The sequence below is a fragment of the Mytilus galloprovincialis genome, chromosome 11, assembly GCF_965363235.1.
Source record: "Mytilus galloprovincialis chromosome 11, xbMytGall1.hap1.1, whole genome shotgun sequence".
Taxonomy (NCBI): domain Eukaryota; kingdom Metazoa; phylum Mollusca; class Bivalvia; order Mytilida; family Mytilidae; genus Mytilus; species Mytilus galloprovincialis.
In genome coordinates, this window is record NC_134848.1 from 12,538,306 (window position 1) to 12,545,263 (window position 6,958).

At 30.7% G+C, this 6,958-nt stretch overlaps 1 long non-coding RNA gene across 1 annotated transcript; it reads left to right on the forward strand.

Moving 5' to 3' along the window:
- The first annotated feature begins 779 nt into the window (after window positions 1-779).
- On the forward strand, window positions 780-6,717 carry LOC143051000 (uncharacterized). Its single transcript, XR_012970535.1, has 4 exons — window positions 780-793; window positions 4,259-4,550; window positions 6,132-6,191; window positions 6,596-6,717. It is a non-coding gene; the product is annotated as an uncharacterized LOC143051000 (long non-coding RNA).
- The last annotated feature ends 241 nt before the right edge of the window (window positions 6,718-6,958 follow it).

Below are 6,958 nucleotides of genomic sequence, written 5' to 3' on the forward strand. Positions count from 1 at the left end.
TTCTTTTTTTGAATAATTAAATGATACTTAATGGAAAAAAATACAGAAAGGAAATGCGTGATTAAATATTTTATCATTATAAAAGCAAATGAATTGTGCTATCAAATCATGAAAATAAAGTAGCTTACTGTAAACAAAAAATATCATCAAAAAAAAAAAAAAAAGAGAGACATCGATTTTTTTTCCCCAATAAAATAAACATGATAAAGGAAGCTACATACACTTATTTTTTGTATGTCATAGACAAAGTTCCAATGAACAAATACCAATCAACAGGTTTTTCATAGGACTCTGTTGTTGGAAGAAAATAGAATTGGAAAAACGTTATTTTCACACTTTTAAAGAAAATGAAAAACTTCATCATATGGTTGCCATGAAAACAATAGTTGCCATAGTTGCAACTTATGTTTATCAACTTAAACGTTTAGAAAAATTTGGAGCTATGATAATATATATATTTGTTTTATCAAAAATAATGAGCAGTTTATATTGAAAATCTAAGTTGAAAATCAAAATTTAATTGAGGTTTATGACTGAAATTAAAGGGTTGTTATGGTGCCATTGTAACCATAGTTACCAAATGTACAACACATGTGTTTCTTTTATCTTTTTGAGTTTTCTTTCAACATAGAACATATAAAGCCCAAAGCAGCCACTATAACTGTATCACCCTCTGCATGATTCTAAGGTGCTGCCATACATGTACATCCTGAAGGCTTAACTTCCTCTTTACAGTATATATAAGTATCATGAATATATATTTACCTAGACAGGGAAACCGCAGACATAACTGGTAAGCCAAATTTAATTCTCAATTATGCAATTTAAAATTTCACCGATCGAATTTTAGTCTACAAAATTTGTATGGTGACTTATTAAATGATAACATACTGAAAGAAATCCAAAAAAACAACTAATTAAAAAATACATGAATAGAAATTAAATACTTTTTATTTATACCCAAATTAATTTATAGTTTTGTTAATAAATGAGTTTTGTCTGTGTAATATTATTTGTCTGTTTATTTTTAAATTTTTAGCCGTAGTGTTTTCAGTTTATTTTCGATCTATGAATTTGACTGTCCTTCTGGTATCTTTAGCCCCTCTTTAAGAAGATATAAGTTATTTTTATTTTGGTTCTTCTTTTTTTTGTTTTTGATATAATTATCTAATGTAGTAAAGGCAGGGAACTATTTATTTTTCTTCGCGTTTTTCACTTTGTTTTGATGTAATTTAACAACACAAAATTCCTAATCTAATTTTAATAACCTTAAAAATATAGACAACAGTTTCAGAAAATTAAAAATTAAAAAAAATATATTTTGTTAAACATATACTTATTGTAATAGGAATTTTTGTTAAAATCTGTATGGTAGTAGTGACATAAAAATTAAACTAGTTGGGTATCATAAAGGTTCTTCCAAAGTGTCAATTTGTTGACAAGGGGAGCATGATAGGCTGTCCTAAGTTTGTCCATAGAAAGAAGTGTCAAATTCTTAACTACACTTTTGCTTACTGTAAAAAGATATCAGCAACAAAACAAAAACAAAAAAGGCAAAGAAATCTTTCGTTTGATATCTTTTATCATTCGATTTTTCCATTTGATTTGGGACTTTCCAATTTGAATTTTCCTCGGAGTTCAGTATTTTAGAGATTATACTGTGTTATGGACAAAACCGTTTTTAACCTGAGTTGTTACGACTGTTTTGATTGGTTACAAATGACATAAACAAAGGAAATTTAACCAATAACGTGATGTTATTTCATTTTGGGGGTACGAAAAAATGAAATAACATCATGTCATGCTTTTGTTCCTGTTTTTGTATTAATTTGGAGAAGATTTTTTTCAATTTGCATTTACTTCAAATTTTTAAGGTTTTTTTATAGAATTTACCTCGCATATTAAGGAAACAGTGTTTGCTGCAATTAAGAAAAAATGTTTCTCATTTCCAACGATATTGAATTGTTCTTTCATTTTTATTTTTATGTATAGAATTTTTTAACTCCTCTGTAACCTTTGTATATGCATGGTTTTATGAGAATAAACTATCTTATCTTATCTTATTAATACAGAATAACTCGATAATGTTTTATATGATTGAAAGCCAATATTGCATAAGGAATTTGACTTTCTGTTCAGTTTTAGGGATTTTAAACACTCTGTTAACTCAATATATACCTACTATCATACCACGATGTAACTAACTTTTAAGTTCAAGTTTTAATGACATCTATATATATATATGAATAAAACAAAAAATATAACAATTTTACATTATGAAAGGTGACGATCATTTGATATTGTGGGATAAAACGCAGACAACAATTGTGTACAGCCGTGCATTCAAGCGCAGACTTGCAACGTGTCAAAATCATTTTTTGTAAAAAAAAGAATCATCCTGCCAACTGCCCCAGTTGATAAAAGAACAAATTGGTCGACCAATAAGAATCATGTCCTAATCTGCGCTTTTACAATTAATTTATATATAGTCAATTTACATCAATTAATGCATGAATGGTATATTGTTTTTAACGTATCACAAATATGAAATATATGATTGTTCTGTTGAACGAAACTGATCTTGATTGGATTGGTTTTAAAAACAAAAATATACTAAATCTACTTGTATATTGTTCATAGGAATTGTATATTTAATCTTCTTGGTTCTTTGTTGTATAAGGATTTTTGCTCCTCTTGTTTTTGAATTTTTGTCTAATATTCGGAGTCTTTTTGTTTTATCTGACGTGTGTAGTGCCCTTAAGAAAAATCCTGCTAATCCCTGCCTATCTTTTCATAATTTTATAACATATAGTTTGAACATCTATATTTGAAAACGTTACATAATGCTGAGTATTTTTTTATAGTTTTTATTTATTACAAATCTAGAGAGAATCAATTCTCGCCAAAGGAAAAGGTTCACGGAGGGTTAAAATTGGCCCTATATTTTTTATGTGTTTTAAATCGAGCCAAAAATTTACAAACTTCACATAGAAATACTTGTGATAATACTAGTAAGACAAAACATTTTTTTTTGCATCTTCCTTTAAAATTTATGAAGTTATGACCCCTTAAACTAACATTATTTGTATTTAAGGTCAATTTGGTTAAAAGAAAGATCTATAATTTGAATTGTTTTGGCATAATTAACACTGGCCACCATCCACGATCGAATTTTTTTTTATATTGATGAATTCTATATCAGAATTGGAATCTTTTGGTTATAACCCATTTAGGTGGCGGCCAACAGCTAAAGCTTTTAGGTCTAACAATTGCACAAAATCATCATATTTTTGACAAAAGGTCCATAACGTAGTTTCTATGGAGAATGTTATGTACTTTTATATGACTAATTTCGTTCGGATTAAGACTTTTGAAATATACTTATTTTCGAACCAAATTGTGACCTTTTTGGTGTTGATAATAAAGTTGATATGTAAGACCATTTTGTATATCGGAATCAACCACACAGACCTATCCTTTTTACGTTTTTTTTGTCTGTTGTTTATTTACTATCAATGTGATACAATTTGTTTTAAAGGTTATAATTTGAAACAGAGTAGCGAACATCCTGAATATAATAAATTACAGTTTTCAATTCAGACACAATTAGTTTGTCATTCCTTCATCTTATCAAACAATTCAAGATTTTGTTGACAAAACTATACCATATTTTACTTAGTAGCTTAGAGTCGAAATTTTTAACACAATTCCTATAAAAGTGGTTCGTAAACATCTATTTTTAATTAATTGATTTTGATTTTCCTTGAAGAAAGTCCTATGCATTTCTTTGTAAGTAGAAAAGTCGTTATTGGACGACAAAACTATACTTTTGTTTAGTAGCTAAGACTTGCAAATTTGCTGTAGATAAAGGTTGTATTCTTCTATTTTGAGTGAATTATTTTCAAATTCATTTAAGACAGACATATGTATTTCTTGGTTACTATATGGCGTATTTAAAACTGACCACCATCGTTATTAGATGCCAAAACTATACAAAGACTTGCCAATTTGCTGTAGATGATGTTTGTATACCTCCATTTTGAATTTATTGATTTAAAAATTCATTACAAAGTAAAATCACAAAAATACTGAACTCCGAGGAAAATTCAAAACGGAAAGTCCCTAATCAAATGGCAAACTCAAATGATAAAACACATCAAACGAATTGACAACACCTGTCATATTCCTGACTTGGAACAAACATTTTCAAATGTAGAAAATGGTGGATAGAAAGACCTATGTATTTCTTTAATTATAGATGGGGTATTTAAAGCTGACCATCCTTGTCATAACGGTTGTTATTGGATTACAGCATGGTCCGGTCCATATTAGCTGTCAGCTTTTTCCACCACCACCGGGATTAGGTTTTCCACCACCAGGACCACCGTTTCTCGTTCCACCAGGTGGAAGGCTGTTGCCTATACCTGTACCTAGACCGGTTCCTGTACCCATACCACGAGACCGTTCCGATGACAGACGAATCGTACTAGTCAATGATGAACCTAGGCCGATTGGACCGTTGCTGCCCTTGTTATTGTTACCCCTATTATGTAAGTACAGCTGAGCCTCCCTATGGGGTTTTTGATTATGTGATAACTTGGCCGTTTTAATATTGATTATTTGATTACCTATTCAAATATTTCATGATTATTTGATTATTTGATAACTAAAAATAAACACTTTCTATTATAAAAAATACTTTATCTGAGTTATCTACCCTGATGTGGCAAAGTTGAAACAAAAATTAATCGTACAACAATAATGTGTTCTTTTTCTGGAAAATATTTTGTCGTAAATATGATAAAACACAGACTTTTCTATATTAACATGAAAAGTCTTACACATTAATTGCATACTACTCTCAAAATTTGCACATTTCATTTAAGATCTAGAACAACTGTTATCTGTTACTTTAAAATCCTTGGTCCTAAAAAAAAACTAGTTCTTGTTCAAAGGTCAAAGTCTAGGTCATATTAAAAATTTTGGGTTCGGCTGATTTTCACTTTTTTCATAAACCGTACAAGATATTGATGAAATGTTTTTATATAATTGTCATTTGCGACATGTCGTATCTCATAAATTTTGCTTCAAAGGGTGCGTAGACAAAAGATGAGTTTTCGCCCTTCTCATATTTAAAATTATGGGTATAGTGATGTAACTCATTAACCCTAGGGTATTTGAATTTAAGGTCCTTGGTTTATGACCTTGAAGTTGAGTTCAAGGTCATAGGTAATTTGACCTGCTAAATTTTGACCTTTGCTTTAAATTCATATTTATACATCATAAAGCCATAGGACTTTGTCCGTTAGGTGACAAGTCATATGGCTTTGGAAGAGCAAACTGTAAGTGATCTTGTATAAACCGGAAGTGACTATTTTTGTACTTAAATTATGTTAAAGTATACAGAAAAATACATTTTTGAAGGCAGTGTCAAATAAATAAAGTAATACCGGAAGTGTTTTTTTTTACCGTAAGTAACAAATTACCTCCCTTGTTTCAAACAATATATTTTTGGAATCAGCAAACAATGAGCATTTTAAAGCGAATTCTTATATTTTCATATCAAAATAAATCGTTAGACGTGGACCTTCAATAGTTCTCTGAGCAATTGGTTTTTAATAATGCTTAATGTTCCTGCGCTATTTAAATTGCAATAAACAAGTTTTGAATATCTATTCGCTATAGTTATTGATATTTGTTTTAATATTAACCAATACGCATTAAATTTATCATTTTTTCTTAATTTGAAATTGAGAATGGAAATGGGGAATATGTCAAAGAGACAACAACCCGACCATAGAACAGACAACAGCAGAAGGTCACTAATAAGTCTTCAATGCAGCGTGAAATTCCCGCGCCCGGAGGTGTCCTTCAGCTTGCCCCTTAACAAATATGTTTACCTGTTCAGTGATATTGAACGCCATGCTAAACTCTAAATTATACACAAGAAACTAAATTAAAAAGTGATACAAGACTAACAATGGTCAGAGGCTCCTGATTTGGGACAGGCGCAAAAATGCGGCGGGGTTAAACATGTTAATTAGATCTCAACCCTGCCCCTATCCCTGAAGCCAATGTAGGACAGTAAACGCTAACAAAACGCACATTAAAATTCAGTATTTTTATTGTAGTTATTGGATTCCCTCCTATTCTAATGACAACTACACCAGCTCCAACGCCAGCTCAAACAAGTATGTATTCAACTTACCTAGTCCAATTCGCCGTTTCAGAATCTGATGCATTCTGGGTAATATTTTCAAAAATGTACACCGAAACGTTGTGATTGGTTAAAAACGTCCAAAACAATGGAAATTCAACCAATGCCGTGACGTTATTTTCATTTTGGGGTACGAACAATGAAACTATCCATCGTCCTTTAGATTCTGAAACGGCCAATTGTCTTAATCTCCTCGATGGTCTTGTGGTGGCAAGTTCGCTTCGAGTGATGGAGGTCGGTTGTTTGAACCATGGTTGGGAAATATTTTGTATACGTTAATTAAACGAAAATCGCGAAATTTTGCACCAGGGAATATTACGCGCTATACAGTATTCTAAATTAAATGCAAGATATATTTGTGTTTTTTTTCTATTTCAGCTCCTACTGCAGTTACCGTTCTTGTTACCGTACCCGGCTAAATTGTGTGTGCTAAAAGATGTATTATGTGTACCCAACGTGTGTTTTTTATTATGCTAATATAAATCAATATTCATCTGCAATCTTGACTTATTTATATGTACGAGTAATAAGGTAAACTCACAATACCGAACTCCAAGTAAAACTCAAAACGGGGTGGTCCCTATTCAAATGGCAACAAACACATAAAACGAATGAATGAAAACTGTCATATTCCTGACTTGGTATAGGTACACATGTATTTTCTTATGTAAAAAATGTGGTTTAAACCTACTTTAATAGCTCGCTAAACCGGTCATTTGTACAAAACGATAATACGGGAAA